Source organism: Chenopodium album, chromosome 14 (genome assembly GCF_948465745.1).
Source record: "Chenopodium album chromosome 14, dcCheAlbu1.1, whole genome shotgun sequence".
In the NCBI taxonomy this organism is placed as follows: Eukaryota; Viridiplantae; Streptophyta; class Magnoliopsida; order Caryophyllales; family Amaranthaceae; genus Chenopodium; species Chenopodium album.
In genome coordinates this window covers 28,121,435-28,140,794 of record NC_137847.1, presented here as the reverse complement: position 1 = coordinate 28,140,794, position 19,360 = coordinate 28,121,435, and the positions used below count along the sequence as shown (strand labels likewise).

The window sequence follows — 19,360 nt, the reverse complement described above, 5'->3', positions numbered from 1 at the left end:
GCTGTGCCTAGCCGCGGCTGGCCGGGGCTGCTAGCACGGTGTGCTAGGTCGTCTTGCCCCTAGCATTCGGATGCTCGGGGCACACCGATGCTAGGGGTATTTTCGGGAATATGGTCAATTTATTATTATTTTGAGCGTCTCGTCTTTTATCATTTTAGACTCGAATTCCGACGATCGGTTTCGACGCTCTAAGCTCGAATTACCGACGTCTAAATATTTAACACTCAGGCGACGAATTAGTTTCTTCCGAATTAATTCGTCGAGTTGGTTCGCATAAATTTGCTTGGGTGTGACCCGAAGGGTTCAGTCAAGATTAAGCTGTAATATTAATTATATTAATATTACTGATCGGAAGCGGCCTCCACCCAGGCATTCCGATCACTTGACCTTACTGAATATATTAGCTTTCTAATAATTCTGAACCCGCTATCAGAATAATACACTTGTTCGAAGGACACCATTCCTTTCACGTGGGACTTCTCTGGGTGATTATGACTACAAGAGGCCCGGAGGATGTGACTTTGCCTATGACCCGGCCAATCCTAACCCATTCCCTAACCCTAAGACTAGTGGTAGGTGGGGACTTTCGGGGCCGCCCGTCTTAGATGATTGGTCCCATTTCTATGCCTTGGATTTGTTGAGGAAGGAGAGTAGGTTAAGGGGTAAGGCACCCATGGTTGTTGATGATGTTGTGAGCCATGTGATTTCCGATATTGTTGAGGTACCCATTCTACCCCTTCCATAGTGCCGAGTGATACCATTTTGGCTACCCTCCCTTTTGCTTGTTTTTCACTTGTCTTACTTTGTATGCCTTGTTGCTGGGTTTAGCTGGGGGGGAGGTAGCTCATTTCGAACGTGGGGGACTTTTATTGTGATTGGCTGTGCTTCATGAGTTTCCCCCTTGCTTTAGTGGTTCACTTTGGCTATGTTCGGATTTCTTTCGTGATGATGTTTCTGATGATGTTTTTCTGATTATGCTTGCTGGTGATTCTTTGATTCTGCTGTCCTGATGATGATTTTCTGATGATTTCTCTACTAATACTCTACTGATGATGATTGTTGTATATCTATCTTACTGATGATTGCCTCTGTTTGTTGATGATTTATCGTTCTCGCTTTTCTCCGATCTTATTTTTCTTGAATTTCTTTTCTTTTTATGCTTTTCTATTCCTTTTGTTTTTCTTAGAAGTTACTAACAATTTTTCTTTATATATAGCCTTCTTTTCTACTTTTGATCTCATCTGGTTCTCTTATTCTTGCTTATGCTTTTGGAGCTTTACTCGGTGATAATTTTCATGACTTCTTGTTATTGGCTAAGCATGGATTGCCCGGTGAAACTTTTCTAATTTTTCTCTTTTATTTTCTTGGATGCATAGATTAGGATTAGTTTAGGGGAAGTTGAATGGTTCGAGGATGTATGCTTATAACACCTAGAGTGTTTGGGATCTTTGGCGATGTTGCCATTTGATCACTTGTATTACGATTGGGAATTATGTGTTATATGTGCATTTTTGTTCCTTTCTTTGTTTTCCTATTCTTCCTATATCTTTGTTTTTCCTCTCTTCTTTGTTTTTCTTTCCTTTGTTTTTCTTTTCTTTTTCTTTTTCTTTTAAGTTGTATATAGTTTTGAGGCTTTTTCTTTTCTTCACTTTTATGAATTGGACTACATATCACTTGACTTTTGCCTTCGCATGAATAACTTCCTAAGTAGTAGTGGTATGCATGGTTTGAGATTATGCTCGGTTGGTTCAAGAAATAAACGTATGCTAAGGTAGTTGGTTAGAACTAGGAGGATCATGAAGCCGGATTCTACTTGTTTGTGGCATGCTTGGTAGTTGCTCCTATAGTTGATTTGACGCCAATAGTGAGTTTTTGCTACATCCGTGTAAGGTTCATTATTTTTCAAGCCATCTACATCTATTTGCATGAGCGGCATGGATTCTTGACTATTGCGGACCTAATCTTGAATCTTGACTCGTAGTTCTTAAACCCGAGACTGAACCATTTAGGGAGAATAAAGGCATCTTTTCGGGGTGGTATTTTTCTTTTTCAAGGATAGTATTCATTATTTTTGTTTTTGGGTTTACATTTGCCTACTTGCTAACCATTAGAACCTTTTCCCTTCTTTTCAAGCCACATCTTTAGATTTTGAGCCTTTTGTTTCTTTTTGTTCCATTTTTGGTTTTTGTGAAGCAAATGATCATATTTTGGAGATTGTGGTATGTTAGTATGGATATTGGTTCAAAAATGTAAGAAAGCTTGTGTTTTGTGTATATTTTGTGAATAATGGCAAGTGAATAAATGAAATAGTCATCCAAAGTTAAAAAAGGCAAGGACATTCAAATGCAAAGTTGTAAAAAGCCGTCCATAGTTAAAAGAGGCGAGGACAATTGTTATGAAAACGAAAAAAAAAAAAGGTGAAAAAAATGTGAAAATTCAAAAATATTTTAATGTAATTCTTTTCTTCTTCTAAGCGTTGAGGACAATGCTTCATTTCAGCTTAGGGGAGAAGCGTTTACGCTTTTTGTATATATGTTTGTGAGTATAGCTTTGAATAAGCTTGGGGGTATGGGGTGTATGTATTTTTGTTTGGTTTGGTGACTACTTGATTGTGATCCTAAGAATTGGCCATTCTTTTGCTTCATTGATTAGGAAAACCACCAATTTCAAATTTTAGCCTACCCGCACCCTTTCTCGCCCTTGCATTACAACCTTGGGGAAAGCCCTTTTGACCTAAGCAGTTGAGTCATTCATCGGGGGAGGGAGATGTGAGTTATAGCCTAAGGAGAGGGGATGCATAGTCAAGATATTGAGTAGCCTATAAAATCTTCTTTTCCGGTTCCTTCGAGGAACCATTGAGATACTCACTAGAGGTAGATTTGAAGCTAGTAGGGAGAACGCGGTAAGATTGAACGAGATGAAAGTGGAGTGTGATACCTAGTTCTCTACGCTTAGCATATTTTATTCTTTTATCAACCTTGGATATCTTGGAACGTGCATACTTCTACTTACTTGAGAAAGTTTTTCATTCATTTGAAATGTAGTCATGTTGTAAAGTCCAATTCGTAGAGGTTTCTATTTTCTCTTTTCTTTTGCTTTGATGTTACCTTTATGTTTTGCCTCATGCTTTCTTTTGAAGAGTTATAGGTCAAACTCTTAGGAAACCTTTACGAGACCTCACTCGTCCTCATAGGCGACTTTGGGGTTTAAAGGGCTTGTTGTAGCTAAAAAAAACCGTGATTCCTACGAAAGTGAGTCTTAGTGTATATTCCCATCTTGAGTCTTTCTTTTTCTTTTTGAATAACTCTTTCATCCTTTTTCTTTCTTGCTTTGTTTTGCTCGAGGACGAGCAAAAGTTTAGCTTGGGAGAATTTGATAAGTGTCATTTATGGCACTCATTTGATCCTCTTTAAGGTGAAATTCATGCTATTATATGTCTCTTTTCTTTAGATTTCTCTTAGTTTTGCTCTTTATTTCTTTAGTTTGTATTTCTCTTAGTTGATTTTCTATTTTCTTACATTTCTTAGTTTATTATGCTAGTTTTCCCTTTATTTTTTTTGTTTTCGTTCATTTTTCAGTTTGAAGATCATAATACAAGGATTTCTGAGTCTCCTTCCCATGTTTCACATCATTAAGAGATCCCGCTCGCCTACCATTTGAGGTTCAAGTTTGAAGGAACGCCAGGTTCAAGTTTTCGAGCTGGTGCATTCATGTGGTGGGGTCACCATTCTTGGTGTTGAACCCACCGTGGAGGCCATTTCAAGAATGCCACCTTTCGTGTTCATCAACATCATCAAGTGGAGCGCGCGAGGAAGAGCAAGGTCGAAGAGGAAGGGGGCTGCCCTGCTCCCAGGCGCGGGCGCGCGGGACCATGGCGCGGCCGCACAGCCTGATGGCACGACCGCGCCACCCAGGGTCTCTGTTCCGTACCCTTTTATAAGCGACTGCACATTTCCTTGGGTGATGGCCGCGCCTGTGTGGGTTTCTTTGGACGATCTAACTACCTTCTCTTTGTTAGTTTTATTATATATTGTTTTTCCTTCTATTTTTAGAGAGAGAAGTTTTTAGTTTTTAGAAATAGGTTAGATTTTCTTAGAGAGAGAAACTCTAGTTCTTAGTTTTGTAGAGAGAGAAACTTGAAGGTTGATGATTGATTAGTTGATGAATGTTGCAATTGGATGATTTCAAGTATAATTTCTTTGATTTGGCTCAAGTTTGTAAGAATCTCTTTCACTTTAATTCAATCTTTAGTTTTTATTTTAATTGTTTTGTTAATTGTTCAAGTTTATTGATTGTTTGATTGATTTTGTTTGATTTCAATTGATGATGATGAAATTGATGGTTAGCTTAGTTTTGATTTCTATTTTCTTGATGGATTGTGAGTAGTTTACTTGCTAGGGTGATGGTGAAGCATATATGAGTAATGGATTGATGCTTATTGGGGGAAATTGATGGAGTTGATGTTGAGATTAAATTGGTTGATTGATTATGTGCATGTGTGTGTTTAATTTAGGAGTGATCAACTTAGTTATTCATACTAGATTGCATTGTAGGTTCACATTGATACGGACAATTGATTTGTGGCTTGCATTTGTCGATTGAGTTGGTTTGTGAAGTTCCTAGCTAGAGTCTCTCGTAGTTGACGCTAGTTTGACCTCTAGGAGATTAGCTTATCATACTCTCTTGATTGCATAATTGATTTTCCCTCGCAACACTCGACTTAGTCAATTTCATTCCCGATTAGTCATATCCATTGCAAGTATATGTGGATCCTAAACCCTAGTGCTTGATATATTTGATTTCTTCTTGTTAGTTTAGTTGTTTTAGAATTATCACACCTCTACTTCCACTAGTGGAAAAACTCCATTAGCAACTGGCGAAAAGTGGCTTTTAGCAACTGCCGAGTAGGGCTGCTACTGCGGGGGCTACTAATGAGAATATTATTTGCAACTGACGCTTGTTCGTTGCTAATAGTCATTATTCGCAACTGGCATATGAAATGGCCCGTTGCAAATACTCTTCATTTTAGTTGTACAAACGAATTATTCGCAACTGGCTTTGTTTTAGCCCGTTGCTAATAATGATTATTTGCAGCTGGCATTAAGCTAGGCCAATTGCGAATATTTTTTTAAACTTAAAAGAGGTATTATTCTCAACTGGCCTGGTGTTAGGCCCGCTGCTAATACCACTTATTTGCAGCTGGCATATAATTAGGCCAGTTGCAAATTATCTTTCTTTTTTAAATAAAATAAAAAAAAGTAATTTTACTACAATGATCTACGAAATATATTAGAAGTTACTTTTATAACAAAAAAATTGTGTTAATTTTATGTTATACATTAATAACAAATTGTTTGAAAAATTACAAGGTTATATATACTAAAGACGAATATAGAAACTAGAAAGCTAACACATAAAGCTAATGTATCTCATCTAATATTTTTTAGTAAAATGACCTTTAATTATTTCTTCAGGAGTCTCTTCACTAGCTTCTTCTTGCTCTAGAGTCTCACTACTCTCAACAACTAGAGCCAAGGGTGCTTCACTGCTCTCTTCTACAACAGTAGGTGCTCTCTTCAGCAAAGCCAATACACTTATGGCAAGAGTTGAGCAGAAAATAATGAAGTAGCTAAACAGTAGCAGAATAGCAGCGCAGAAGCAGAACTATAGCACAGAAGCAGCAGCATAGAAGAGAAATGGAGTGTGTAGTGGGCGTAATCGAAATCCATAGCTGATCTATTGAGAATGAACTCTTGTCCAACTGCCAAAATGAATAAAAATAAAACTGATTGAGATGTAAATAATGACCTAGTTAATAGACATGGTGAGTCAATGTGTATAGGGTTAAAGTTAAGTTTGAAAGGATTATACAGTACACAGCCTTTAATGTACAGAGTCAATGGGGAGAAAATAATAGCCCAATATTGGCAACATTGAACACCTATATTTCCTACTCTAGCACACATTGAAGTGAAATATAAGATTCAAGACTTGCAATTCAAAGTTCATAGAAAAACCAACTATCACCACCAAGTTACTTGAGCACAATATAGCTATAAATAATCCTAATATATTATACAGCAGCAAACCTAACTGTATCCCAAACAGATGAATCTAGAAAATGCGATAGTAAACTATTTCCAAAGTTTCTCAAAATCAAATTCCAAACTAGAGAATTAGGCTCGAAATTGCAAAATCAGGCTGAATTCTTTTTTTTTTTTTTTGACGGGAGGCTGATTTTTTCCTTGATAATTGACAAACACTTCATAAAATTTTCAGTTACACTAACAAGTTAATATGCCAAATAGAGCAACCAAGGAACAGACCATGCATTTACCAGCTTTTATGCAATCCTAATCAGGACTCAGGAGCATATGATGAGAAATCCTTCAACTTTTGTTCGGTCTTGACTCTTGACAATGTCAATCCGGCAAGTTAAGGTAAATCCATCTACACAGCACAACTCAGAGACACAAAAGCGCAACAAACCAAACTCTAGCTTCATGAAATAAATTACAACTCACAAACAACACACTTGAATCAAAACAAGAGAAATGTAGCAGCAAAAAAAAAATAAAAATAATAATAATAAATAAAATAAAATAAATTGATATGAAGTAGAGTCACCAAAATTAGGTTAGTAGGAAATCAATAATGGAAACTCATCTAAGTAAAACCAAATACATTCTCCATAGTTGACATGATAACATGCAGCACATTGGACTCCTTCCTAGGCTGGCTGTGAAAGAGAGATGTGAAATAGAAGACAAGAAAAAAAGAGAAAGAAAATACAGAGTACTGATTTAGATCTCGTTTATCAGCAGATGAAGAGGAAACTGGCATCTCATCCAAATTATAGGAATATAGAGCATTTCCTCCAGTATAGGTTGTACAAACAGGGAATTTTATCATACAAAAGTACCTGCCAAAACAAGCACCAGAAACTTGTCTGGGAATTAATGCGACAACTTCAAAAAGGTTATATCTCAAAATGCAAAAAAAAAAAAAAAATGGTGTGAATTGGAAAATTATGTAATATCATAGAAATAAGTGGAGAAGCAGACGATATTGACATCTAAGTACCTAGATTTGTTTTCACATATGTTTCTTAATTCATCAAGCAATTATTAACAAGGGAAGTATTACAGCTTCAGTGAGAAGCTAAGAACCAAGGATAACAATATTTTATGGCTCAAAAACACTCGGCCCTCATAGCCTTTGAAATGCAGGGGTCTGCTTGGCTTCCTTTGGCATTACATTGAAGTGCTTCTAAATAAATGCTTTTATTTTATTTTTATTGAAGTACCACTCACACATACCAAACTCAAAAATACATAACCAAACTCAAAAAGCCTCTCACATTCTAATAAATTAATTATAATGCTTAGGCACAACTAAAACACATCCCATGACAGTATGAACCTATACCATATTGTCCAATTAGTTTGTCACACCTAACCTCTTTTTTTTTCAAAAATGAAACTCAATGTAATACTTTGTATAGTATATACAATAGCATCTGTTAGTGCTACTAGTGGACTAGTACCCAAAAGAGAAATTATATGTTTTGTGAAAGCTACCTTTTACAATTATGATCATCACATTAGATTAAAAGGCCAAATAACAAGATAAACCAACATCATGATATAAAAATGGAATCCATTAGTGCTATTGCACTAGTACCCAAAAAAGAGAACCTATATGTTTTCTAAGAAACTATATGGCGTTGTTTGTATCACTAGCTAGTAGCCTAGTGCCCTACCCGTTATCATATAAATTTTTTTCTAAGAGAGGAATCACATTTGATAAGTTAATGAGAAGCAGATACAAAAGCTAGTATTAATCAATTCTAATTGATATAACTACACATCCCCATCTATTAGTGCTTTAAACCTATAACCATTAAAGCAATAATAATTTAACATACAATTGATATAACTACAATTATTTTAAAAGTACAGTAACCTATGAGTTATCCAAGCATTGATTGTTTTGAGTAAACAAGCGTAACTCAAAATCAGAACAGCAAAAATCAAAATCAGAGCAAAATTATAAATGTAAAATGCAAAAAATTAAAAATTTACCTAATTAAAGTAAAAGAAAACATTAATAATTAAAGAAATTTTTTAAAAAATGTCGAATACCTTAAAATTTTGAGGAGCAGTACCTCACCCTATATCAAACTCCAGGTAAATAATTATGAGTTCCATAGCTTCCATTGTAACAGCTTCTATTTCGATGTAAGAGAAAGATGATTCTTTGAAGCGACAAAGGATTGTAAAGGGGCATCGCCATTTTCGAGCAGATGAAGCCACCTTAAGGCTCATACATGAAGGATTGTCTTCGTTAACTCCGCCTTCTCCCTCGCTGAAACACTAAATAGCTAAATCAATGGAATAGAACTTTATGAGGAGAGAGAGTGAATACTACTTTGATGAGGAGATCAAAGGGTGACGTTTTGAGTAAAGATTAATTAGGGTTTGATAAGGAGAGAGAGAGCGCTTCATATTCACAAAGGGAGGCGGAGAAAACGAAGGAGGGTTTCAAGTTTGAGAACTGCTCCTTTTAACTTTGCACAATATATTTTAAGAAAACTCCGTAATGTAGTTGTTTTTAGCAGCTGGCACTTTAAGGCCGGCTACAATTATTTTGGTCAATTTTATGTTGACCAAGTATTTGTAGCGGGCATTAAATAAGTCAGCTACTAAAAAAAATTGTACCTTTTACTTGACATTTATTAGTAGCGTGAATTTTATGCCAGCTGCGAATGCCACGGTATTTGCAACTGGCATTAGATAGGCCAGCTGCTAATATTAATTTAAACTTTTACCCACCAATTATTAGCAACGTTCATATATATGTCAGTTGCTAATGATATAGTATTTGTAACTAACAATATTTTAGCCAGTTTCAATTAGTGTTTTAGTAACTAACATATATAACGCCAGTTGCTAATAGGGGGCAGCTAATAGCAATTTTTCCACTAGTGTTCACTTTTTCGGAATAGCTTAACTAAAGCAATAGTGATCACCTCCCAGTCCTTAGTGGTTCGACCCTCGACTTACTCCTATACTAGTATAAGGGTGTGTTGAGTGATATAAATTTTGTTTGGCCTAGGGAGGATTAGTCCAACGACCTAGTCTCACCCCTTGTCAGGACTTGTTTGAGGTTATGGTCAATAAAATTTTGGAGAGTCAAAGGAAAACCCATAGCCTTTTGGGTGAGTTCATTGAGAATGCTTCATGGGAGAGAGATGATTTTGAAATAAATTTGCATCCATTCATGCATGGTTTTGAGACTTTGGGCTTTAAGAAAGTTGAGGGAGCTGTTGTTCAAGAATGTAGTGGAGGAGATTATGTGGTTCCTCTTGGGAGTTGGATGTTTAAGGGAGATGGTGATCATGAGTGTTCTTCTTTTGAGAATTTAATGATTGATTTCCATGCTCTTATTGGTGATTTAAGGCATGGTGGTGAGGAAGAGTTCATTTGCGAGACCATAGCCCTATTCCCTCCTCTCATGTCCCTTTTTCAAGGATTTTCAACCATATCCCCTACACTCCTATATCCCTCCCTTCCTTTGTTGATGAGCCTATTGGGGACCCCCTCTTGTCTATGACGATCTTAATGTCCCTCATTCGTCTATTGTTGAGGAAAAGGGTGATGTTGCCACCCAAAAATATTTTGAAGAGAGTTTGCCTTCTTCTTCTTCTTCTTCTTCTTCTTCTTCTTCTTCTTCTTTTTCCTTTTCTTATTTTATTGAATTTTCTTTTGATTCTTCTTCTTTTTCTTGGCATCTCTCTCCTCACTCGCGTGCACTATCCTTGTTGCACGTTCTCTTTCCGTCATTTGCCTATTTACACCCCCATGAAATGTGTAGTAGTGCATTTGACTAGCTCTTGCGTGCGTTGAATTATTATTTTCTAGAGCGTTCAAGCTTGGACCTTAAGCAAGCCTTTCTCGGGAAGTAACCTGTGCTTTAGATTAGATTTTCTTTTGTTTTTAGAATAGATTTTCTCTCATGGAAATGTTTGTGTGCCTTTTGCTAGGTACATGACTTGATATACTTTGGTGCTTCGATTTGGATTAAGAATCAAGGAAGATTGGCACCACAATTGCTAGCATATGGAAGGCGAGATTCAATATTAGAGGTTGTTAGCTTTGAAAGGTTTAATTGGGTCATTTGCGGGTATTTAGACCCACCTAATATCCGGTAATATCCTTCCTTGCTCTTTCTCTAGTGGATGATGACTTGTTGGACATATGTTGGTTTGTTGGATTGATCTCCTTGTTTTCCCCTCCCATGGATGATTTGATTTTTGTTTGAGTGTATTGTCTCATTCAAGCTTGGGGGAGGGTATTCTATCATGTTTGGTGGGATGTTGATTCATATATGCTATGCACATTTGTATATGCTTTTCCATGTTCTTATATTTTGAAAAACTCCAAAAAGATTTTTGTTTCTATCAAGGCAAATTTGCAATGTGTTTTGTTTTGTTCTTGCTTCGGACTTAATAACATTTGTACTTGTATAATTGAATGCTTTTCTTCCTAAGTGGTAGTGGTGTGCACGGTTTGAGAGTATGCTTGGTTGATTCTAGGATAAAGCATGCTAAGGTAGTTGGTTAGAACTAGTGGGACCATGAAACTGGATTCTACTTGTTTGTGGCATGTTGGTAGTTGCTTCCTATAGTCGATTTGACACCAATAGTGAGTTTTTGCTACATCCATGTGAGGTTAATTCTTTTTCAAGCCATCAACATTTATTTGCATGAGAGGCATGGATTCTTGACTATTGCGGACCTAATCTAGAATCTTGACTTATGGTTCTCAAGCCCGAGACCGAAGCATCTAGGGAGGACAAAGGCATCTTTTCGGGGTGGTAATTTTTCTTTTCTAGGATAGTTTTCTTCATTTTTGGTTTTTGGGTTTACATTTGCCTACTTTCTAACCATTTGAGCCATAAACTTTCTTTTCAAGCCACATCTTTAGATCTTGAGCCATTTGTTTCATTTTTGTTTTCATTCTTGGTTTTTGTGAAGCAATTGATCATTATTGTTGGAGTTTGTGGTGGAGGAGTTTGGATATTGGTTCATATTTGTAAGCAAGTTTGTGTTGTGAATATTTTGTGAATAATGGCAAATGAATTAAAAAAAAGCCGTCCAAAGTTAACAAAGGCAAGGACAATGCAAGTGCAAAGTTGAAAAAACCGTCCATAGTTAAAAGAAGCGAGGACAAAGCAATAAAAAAAAAAGAAAACAAAAAGTGAAAATGAGAAAATGCAAAAATATTTTGATGTGAATTTTTCTCCCTTTTAAGCATTGATGACAATGCTCCATTTAAGCTTGGGGGGAAGCGTTCTCACGCTTTTTGTGTATATGTTTGTGAGTATAGTTTGAATAAGCTTGGGGTTGTTAGTTTGTTTTTGTTTGGTGACTACTTGATTGTGATTCTAAGAATGCGCCATTTTTAGCTTCACTAATTAGGAAAACCACCAAATTTTAAATTTTAAGCCTACCCTCACCCTTTTTGCCCTTACATTACAACCTTTGAAAGTCCTTTTGACCTAGAGGTTGAGTCACATATCGGGGGAGGGAATTATGATTCATAGCCTATAGAGAGGGGATGCATAGTCAAGACGTCGAGTAGCCCAAAATTATCTCTTTTTCCGGTTCCTTCGAGGAACTTTTGAGATGCTCACTAGGGGAAGATTTGAGACTAATAGGAAGAACGCAGTAAGACTGTTTGAGATGAAAGTGGATTGCGAATACTAGTTCTCTATGCTTAGCATATTGATGTTTCAATCAACCTCGGATATCTTGGAACGTGCACTCCCTTATATTTTTTTAGAAAGATTTGCATTCACTTGTGCTTGTACATTTGGAAAATTCCTTCCATGAACATTTGTTTGTTTTTCTTTTCTTTTGATTTTTTTTTTCATGCTTTGCCTTATTTGTATTATTATGAGAATTATAGGTTAATCTCTTAGGAAACCTTTACGAGAGCATCACTCGTCCTCTAGGGCAATCTAGGGGTTTAAATGGCTTGTCTTTAGTCGCTAAAATTGACCGTGATTCCTATGAAAGTGAGTTAGTGTATATTCTTGTCTCTTCTCGTCTTTTGTTTGTTTGAATAAGCTCATCATTTTTCATCCCTTGATTTTGTTTTGCTCGAGGAAGAGCAAAAGATAAGCTTGGGGGCATTTGATGGGTGTCATAATGGCACCCATTTGATGAGCATTTACGTTATTTTCACCTTCTTTTCATAGCTTTCGTTCTTAATAAATGCTTAGTTTTATGCATTTGGTCTTTGTTTTACCTTTCTTATCTTATCTTGTGGCTTTTGTGCATTTTGTTGGTTTTTCTAGTCTTTTCTCCTTTATTTGCTCTATTTTCGTGGTTATAGGTAATGTACGAGGTCCGGGTCTTGATATTGATAGATTACTAAGGTGGGAGATGCTTTTGGAGCAAGCTCATGGCAATAGGAATGCTCAAGATGCAAGAAAGTGGATTCTCCAAGTTCTAGCTCTTGCGCTCTCAAGCCGTGCTATCATGAAGGAGTGGTGTTGAACACTCTATCAAGTGCCTTAGAAGCTGCTAACCTTGGTGTTCATCATCATCATTCGGAGCGTTCATTCAAAGCCCTTAGCGAACGCACGAAGCCGCAAGAAGAGCCGAAGAAACCCAGGGGAGCGCGGGCGCGCCACCCTGCTGCGCGGGCGAACCACCAGCCCGCGCCTCCCCGGGTTCCTTCCATGCTTGGTTTTGCTTCGCGCCTCCTATATATACCTATTTTGTAACCCGATTTTGTAAGCAGTTTTTAGATACATTTTTTATCATAATTCTTAGTTAGTTGAGAGTTTCTCTCTCTAGTTTTAAGGATAGTTTAGGAGTAGATTTAGAGAGAGAAAGTGAGGAATTTCAATGGTGATTGAGAGATTGAAGATTCAATGGTGACAATTGTGTTGAAGATCTTCTCTATTACCAATGAGCATTTCTAACACTATCTCTTTTATTGCTTTGTTTAGTTAATTCATGTTTGTTTGATTTGATTTTGATGTTTGATGTTTGATTAGAGTAATTGTTCTTCATATTTTGTTGATTCTTGATTTCTTTAGTTAATTGTGATTAGATGATGTTGCTAGAGTAGTTGTTTGGCGAGGGATAGGGTGAAACTTGTATGATTGATTAATTGTGCTTAATTTGGGGAATGTGTTGATTAATTGTTGAGATTAAAGTGATTAGTGGAAGTTTGCATGTGTGTAATTCGATAGGCCTTGAGAATTATGCTAGATTGCATTGTAGTTTCTAATGATACGGACCATTGATTTAGGAATTGCAATTGTCGATTGAGCTTGGTTGGTGACGTTCCTAGTTAGAGTCTCTCGTAGTTGGCGCTAGTTAGACCTCTAGGAGATAGCTTGTCGAGCTCTTTTGATTGCTCTTTCCATTAGTCTTCGCTACCATTGATTTGCATGTCGTTCCCGAGTTGCTACAATTGTCATGATTACTCGTTGATCCCCATTTCCTAGTGCTTTATTTGTTTGGTTCTTTGTTTGGTTAGTTGTTAGTATAATTTAACCTTTTTTACCCTAGACTTCGATCTAGCTTAGGCACATAATTGAAAGCACTTGAACATAACCGTTCTTAGTGGTTTGACCCTTGACTTACCTCTATACTTGTATTTAGGTTTGTTAAGTGATTATAAATTTTGTTTGGCTTAGGGAGGATTAGTCAACGACCTAGTCTTTCCCCTCGTCAATGCACTAGGCACCAAAATATAATTTATTCCTCGTGTACAAAGACACTTAAATAGCTCCTTCCTCAGGCTTATAGCATCAATAAAAATTATATGAATCATAATAAAATTCCTTTTCAATATTCCAAACTCAATTAAACATGTGGTTTAATTAAACATGCTCTCTATCAAGGGAATAATAAAAGTATGGTTCATATCCAACATGCCAAATAAATTATTTCTGAACACCAATCAATCACAATTAATCCATGCTTCATAATTCAATCACGAATATCAACCAAATCACAAATTCCAATCATAATTTAGCATGATACTACTTGGAATTAATTAATCAAAGCGTAGCATGTTCCTACGATCTTAAATGCGAACATACCTTGAATACGATCTTAAAATCGCCACGACTATACGAAATCACTCACTTGGAATCTCCTACAATCCAAAATCATAAAAAGGTATTGATATCTACTCCACACAAATTTCCAGAAATATATACACTCCTTAAATCACTCATAAATTATTTAAAACAAGCTGAAAATTAATTTAAAGCCCTTTACTTTAATCCCAATTAATGGGTAATCAAAAATCCCTTTAAGAAACTCAATTATGGCTTACTAACCAAATTTTCAGCTTTATTAATCATTAAAACTTGCTGTAAATATGTCTTAAAACACCCAAATCAAAGATTTAAACCATCCATAATCAAATTTCATCATCATACAATAATTTACAAACCTAGGGTTTTCAATTTTGGGCTTTTTAATTCAAAAATTAATTTGAAAATTAATTTGCATAATACTTAAAATCAAACATCATGAAAATCTTCACAAAACCTATAATTAATAATTAGAGAAGTTTTTTTTTCGGAAACTGCAAGTAGTGGCAGCAGCCACCACAACACGCGGCTGGGCTGCTGCCGCGCCCGTCGATGTTGTCGCGATTGCTGGTGCATGTGCTGGTGGCTGCGGTAGTCGACCGATGGTGCGTGGAGGTGGTGCCGGCCGTGTGGTGCACAAAAAGGGGAAGGGGAAATTAAGAAAGAAAAGGAAAATAAGAGAGGAGAGAGAGAGAGAGAGAGTTTACCTTTGCGTATTCTCCACCTTGGGTAAAGTTTGATTTGCTTATAAGATGTATATTTATACCCTCTCTCAAAACACTCCTTCCTAAAATCCCTTTCCTACCCTTAATGATCCCTTTCTTATTCCAAATACAATTTGACTTCCCTTTAAATGTCATTGACTTTAGAAATTTCCTTTTATAAAATTACATGCCCCAAAATATATTTTAAAATTATAAAATAAAGTATTTTCAAAATTATTAAATAAGTAAAATACCATAAATAATTCATTTCGAATTATTTAAATACTTTATAAAATACTAATTAAAGTTAAAATACGTATAAAAATACAGCGTATTACAACATGAAATAAATTAATTATTATCAACTTGCAGAGTCTTAGTAGTATAAAAGTTGAGTCATGTGTTTGAGTCAATAACTAATTGTTGTGATGATTGATAATTAGTTACATGCTAGAATTCTTTATTATCTTTCGTAGCTTGTATGTACTCAGCGTTGCTGATTGCGTGCTTTTGTATGTCTTTTCTTAGTCATGGACTTTGCCCTTCAATGACCCTATGATGATCCAATTTTAACACTTGTAATATTGGGGAGCAGATTGATCACAAGTATTTGCATAGTGGGACTTGCATCAAGTGATGGGGTTTTGAGTGCAGTGTTGGTTATCCTTCACGGTTTATTTCATTTCTTAAATTTGAATTTATTTAAACTCTGGTTTGATTATTTACTACTATTATTGGGTTTTGAACAAGGGCCTTAATATTCCAACATGTAAGACTTAATTTGGTTTTGTTCGCTGGTTTTGAAACTTATTCATAACTGAGTTAGTTTTTCCGCTCCTAAATTCTAAATTAGCCTTAACGTTTGAACCTGTGACGGTAGTACATCAATAATTTTCTTGCATTTTATTAAAGGTATTTATGGGTTTAAAGAGAGAATTATTGGGGTGTTATATTTTTGTTTAAAGGTTACTTAATTATTGAGGCCTCATGGAATTCATGATTTTATTAATATCATTTTATGTTATTGTTATGGTGTTCTCACATCCGTGCATGTATACTACGTTTATTATTTGAGAAGGTTTTGTGTGAGACTAGACTCACTGTGAATATGTCTGACGATAATATTTTAATATCTGACAATGATATACTAATATTTGACATAATATCTAATACCAAACAATAATAATCTAATACCAAACAATAATAATCTAATACCTGACATTAATATTTTTGGGGTTAATTCATTTTCACAGCTCTCTTCATATCCCTTTTGATTACTTCTTCTCTATAATTTCATTCAATTCAACCTTCTAACATTTGCAACAATGGAGGTCGAGGAATCCACAATTCCTCCAAATCACAAACTATGCAGATTCCTCACAATAGTCCTATCATCAATCAACCCCCAATTAAAAACCCTAGAATTAGGCAATCATCTTCAATTCTTCTCCGCCCACAATTGTGAATTTGGATTCAAATCCAATTCCGGCGTAATTCTATTTGCTATCCCTTATTCCGGTCACTGTATTGATGCCGATGATTCGAATTTGACGGCAGAAACGACGTCAGCGAAGAAGAGAAGGAAAAACCGAAGCACGCAAAGAAGAAGGTTGGGAGTGTGAGTGGGAATGGTGTTGTGAGTGTTGTTCATGGCGGCAGACTCATGGTGAGTCCGTCTCACCCAAAATTTTATGTTCTTATTATGTTTATATCTTCAATGCAAGTTTATTGAATTTGTAATTCATCAACATGTTGCATGCTAAATGAATCAAAGGCATAAGGAATGAGACAATTGAAAGTAGGGAGGAATGGAATAAGGTATATTAAAAATATTGCACTCCAGTTGATGTTCATTGCCTAATAATAATTTCTTAAATATTTGATTAGCTTACTGTTTAGGGTAAAAATACCCAAGACAGGTGGACCAATCAGAGAGGCCCACATGTCAAGCCTGGACAGGTCCCCATGGACCACTCACCAGCTGACACGTGGCAACCTATGATGTCAGCAGAATTGCGGCCTTCAAGGCCCAATTCCTGAGAAAGCCGCAAAGCGGCGCAGCCCACCAAACCTAGGTCAAAGTGAACTAGGGAAGGGCACTTTTCCCAATGACCCTATAAATAGGGAGATATTCCCCCATTTTGGGGACACATTCAATCATTTATTACACCCCAATTTTCTCTCATCAGAGAACACCTGATCTCGGAATCCGAGAAGATCCCACTTAAATTTCCACACCTTTTTACTCTCTTTCAAGTACTAACTTGATCGTCGGAGGCGGAGCTCCAACCACCCGGAGTCTTTGTTGTTTTGCAGGTACAACTCGCGCCGGACCAGTCTTCGAGCTGTAACTCTCCCGAGGGACAAAAACACCCAAAACATTTGGCGTCGTCTGTGGGGAGAGTACCTCAAAGACGGTTCAAGAGTCTGTACCGATTCCTGATCCCGACGACCTTCAACCGGTTATTTAGCCGGGTATTCCCAACATTGCTCAGCCGGAATCTTAGCCGGAGGTCTTTACAGACCAAGAGGATGATGACAATGTCGAAACGTATGTGGCCAAAGATGGGTCATTCTTTTCCAAATACATCCGTTCCAGGGACCATCTGGAACGTAACGCCAACCAAGTGGGTCCAAGCAGGCCCCCTGGTGACGTGGGGAAAACTAGGTCGTTGGGCTAATCTTCCCTAAGCCAAACAAAATTTATAAACACTCAACAAACCTAAATACAAGTATAGAGGTAAGTCAAGGGTCGAACCCAAAGGAACGGTAATGCCTAAGTTCTTCCAATTATATGCCTAAGCTAGGTCGAAGACAAGAGATAAAAGGTGACTCTAACAACTACTAAAACGAAGAAACCAAACAAATATAAGAGCTAGGGATTAGGATCCGCAAATAATAGCAATGAACATAGCAAATTGGAATGGAAAGTCGACTAAGTCAAGCAATGTGAGGGAAAATCAATCATGCAACCGAAAGAGCATGTCAAGCTATTCTCCTGGAGGTCTAACTAGCGTCAACTACGATAAACTCTAGCTAGGAAACATCACAAGACACCTCAATCGTGTAAATGCAAGCCACAAATCAATGGTCCGTATCAATGTGAACTTACAATGCAATCTAGTGCAATAATCAAAGTTAGCTACTCTCTAATTAATCACACACATGCACATGATCAATCAACCAAGTTTAATCACATCATCAACTCCATCAATTATCCCCAATTTACATCAATTCATTACATCAAAGCTTCACCAAATCCCTAACCAAACAACTACTCAAACATTATCATCAATTCTACCAATAGAAACATGAATATCCAAAATCAATCATCAAATCATAAAGTTCCAATCAAATCAATCAATCAAAACAATGAATATTAAACAAAGCAATAAATGAGATAGAGTTTAGAAATGCTCATTGATAATAGAGTAGATCTCCAATACAATTGTCACATTTGAATCTTCAATCTCTCAATCACCATTGAAATTCCTCACTTTCTCTCTCTAAAATCTACTCCTAAAATCTAGAGAGAGAAGCTCTCAACTAAGCTAGGAAAATGATTTAAAAATCTAAATGTCTAATTGTTTCTCTCTCTACTCAAAAATGGGTATTTATAAATACAAGGGTTAAAAGAAAATAAAATAGAAAATAAAATAAAAGAAAACGAAAGTAAAAGGAAAAGAAAAAGAAAAGAAAATAAAATAAAATAAAATAAAACAATAAAAGAAAAAGAAAGAAAATAGAAAACTAAAACTAAAAGGAAAATAAAGTAAAAAGAAAATGAAAAAAGAAATCAACAGCCACGCATTTGCTGTTCTTCAATTGGGACGAAATCCCCTGCTTCGCACAGCAAATCAACACACCAAATCACCGTCATCAAAGCCGCTTATCATCATCAATCAACAGCCCCTAATTATACCCAGCTGTGTGCGGCCGCATTCATTGAATGTGCGCCCGCACATGCTGAGGTTCGAAGCTGCTCTGCTGGAGGTAAAGCACGGCTACTTGGAGGCTTGAATTGAAGGCGCAATTGGAGGTAGTAGGTGGCGAAGGTGGCGCAATTGGTGGTGTAATTTGCTGCGGCAAAAAGGGGGCAGCAGGTGGCGGTTGAGTTGCTGCAATTGTTGTTGTTGTTGCGTGAAGAGGTGGCTGAATTGGAGTGGAGTCGGAGCTGCTGTTGCGTGGTGTGGTGGCTGTGACTTGAGGTGCGAAGGTGGCTGTGGGTGTGTTGTGTGTTGCGTTCATTTGGTGGTGGAATTAAGGAGCAAAGGAAAGTGGAAATTGTGGTGCGAATTGGGGGTAATTGCAGGTGGGTGCTGGTGGTGTTTGGGGACAGCAGGGGCTGCGGTGGCTGCGTGAAGTGGTGGTGTGTTGGAGGTGCGGCGGAGCTGCTGGGAGGTTGGTGTTGCGAGGTGAGGGAGTGAGGTAGTGGCTGCTGGGGGTTGCTTCGGGGAACAGGGGAGATTGCAGTTGTTGTTGGAGTTGATGTTGCTGGTTTGAAGCAGGGGAAATAAGGGAGTTGAACA

At 36.9% G+C, this 19,360-nt stretch overlaps 1 long non-coding RNA gene across 3 annotated transcripts; it reads right to left on the bottom strand.

The window, feature by feature from the left end:
• Positions 1-5,278: 5,278 nt before the first annotated feature.
• LOC145579124 (uncharacterized) lies at positions 5,279-8,552 on the bottom strand. 3 transcript variants are annotated; one of them, XR_014099033.1, is made up of 3 exons: positions 8,145-8,552; positions 6,338-6,922; positions 5,279-5,761 (listed from the first exon to the last, which is right to left on the bottom strand). It is a non-coding gene; the product is annotated as an uncharacterized LOC145579124 (long non-coding RNA). The 3 variants fall into 3 exon arrangements; XR_014099032.1 differs by having other exon boundaries at positions 5,279-6,922; XR_014099031.1 differs by lacking the exon at positions 6,338-6,922.
• Positions 8,553-19,360: the final 10,808 nt, after the last annotated feature.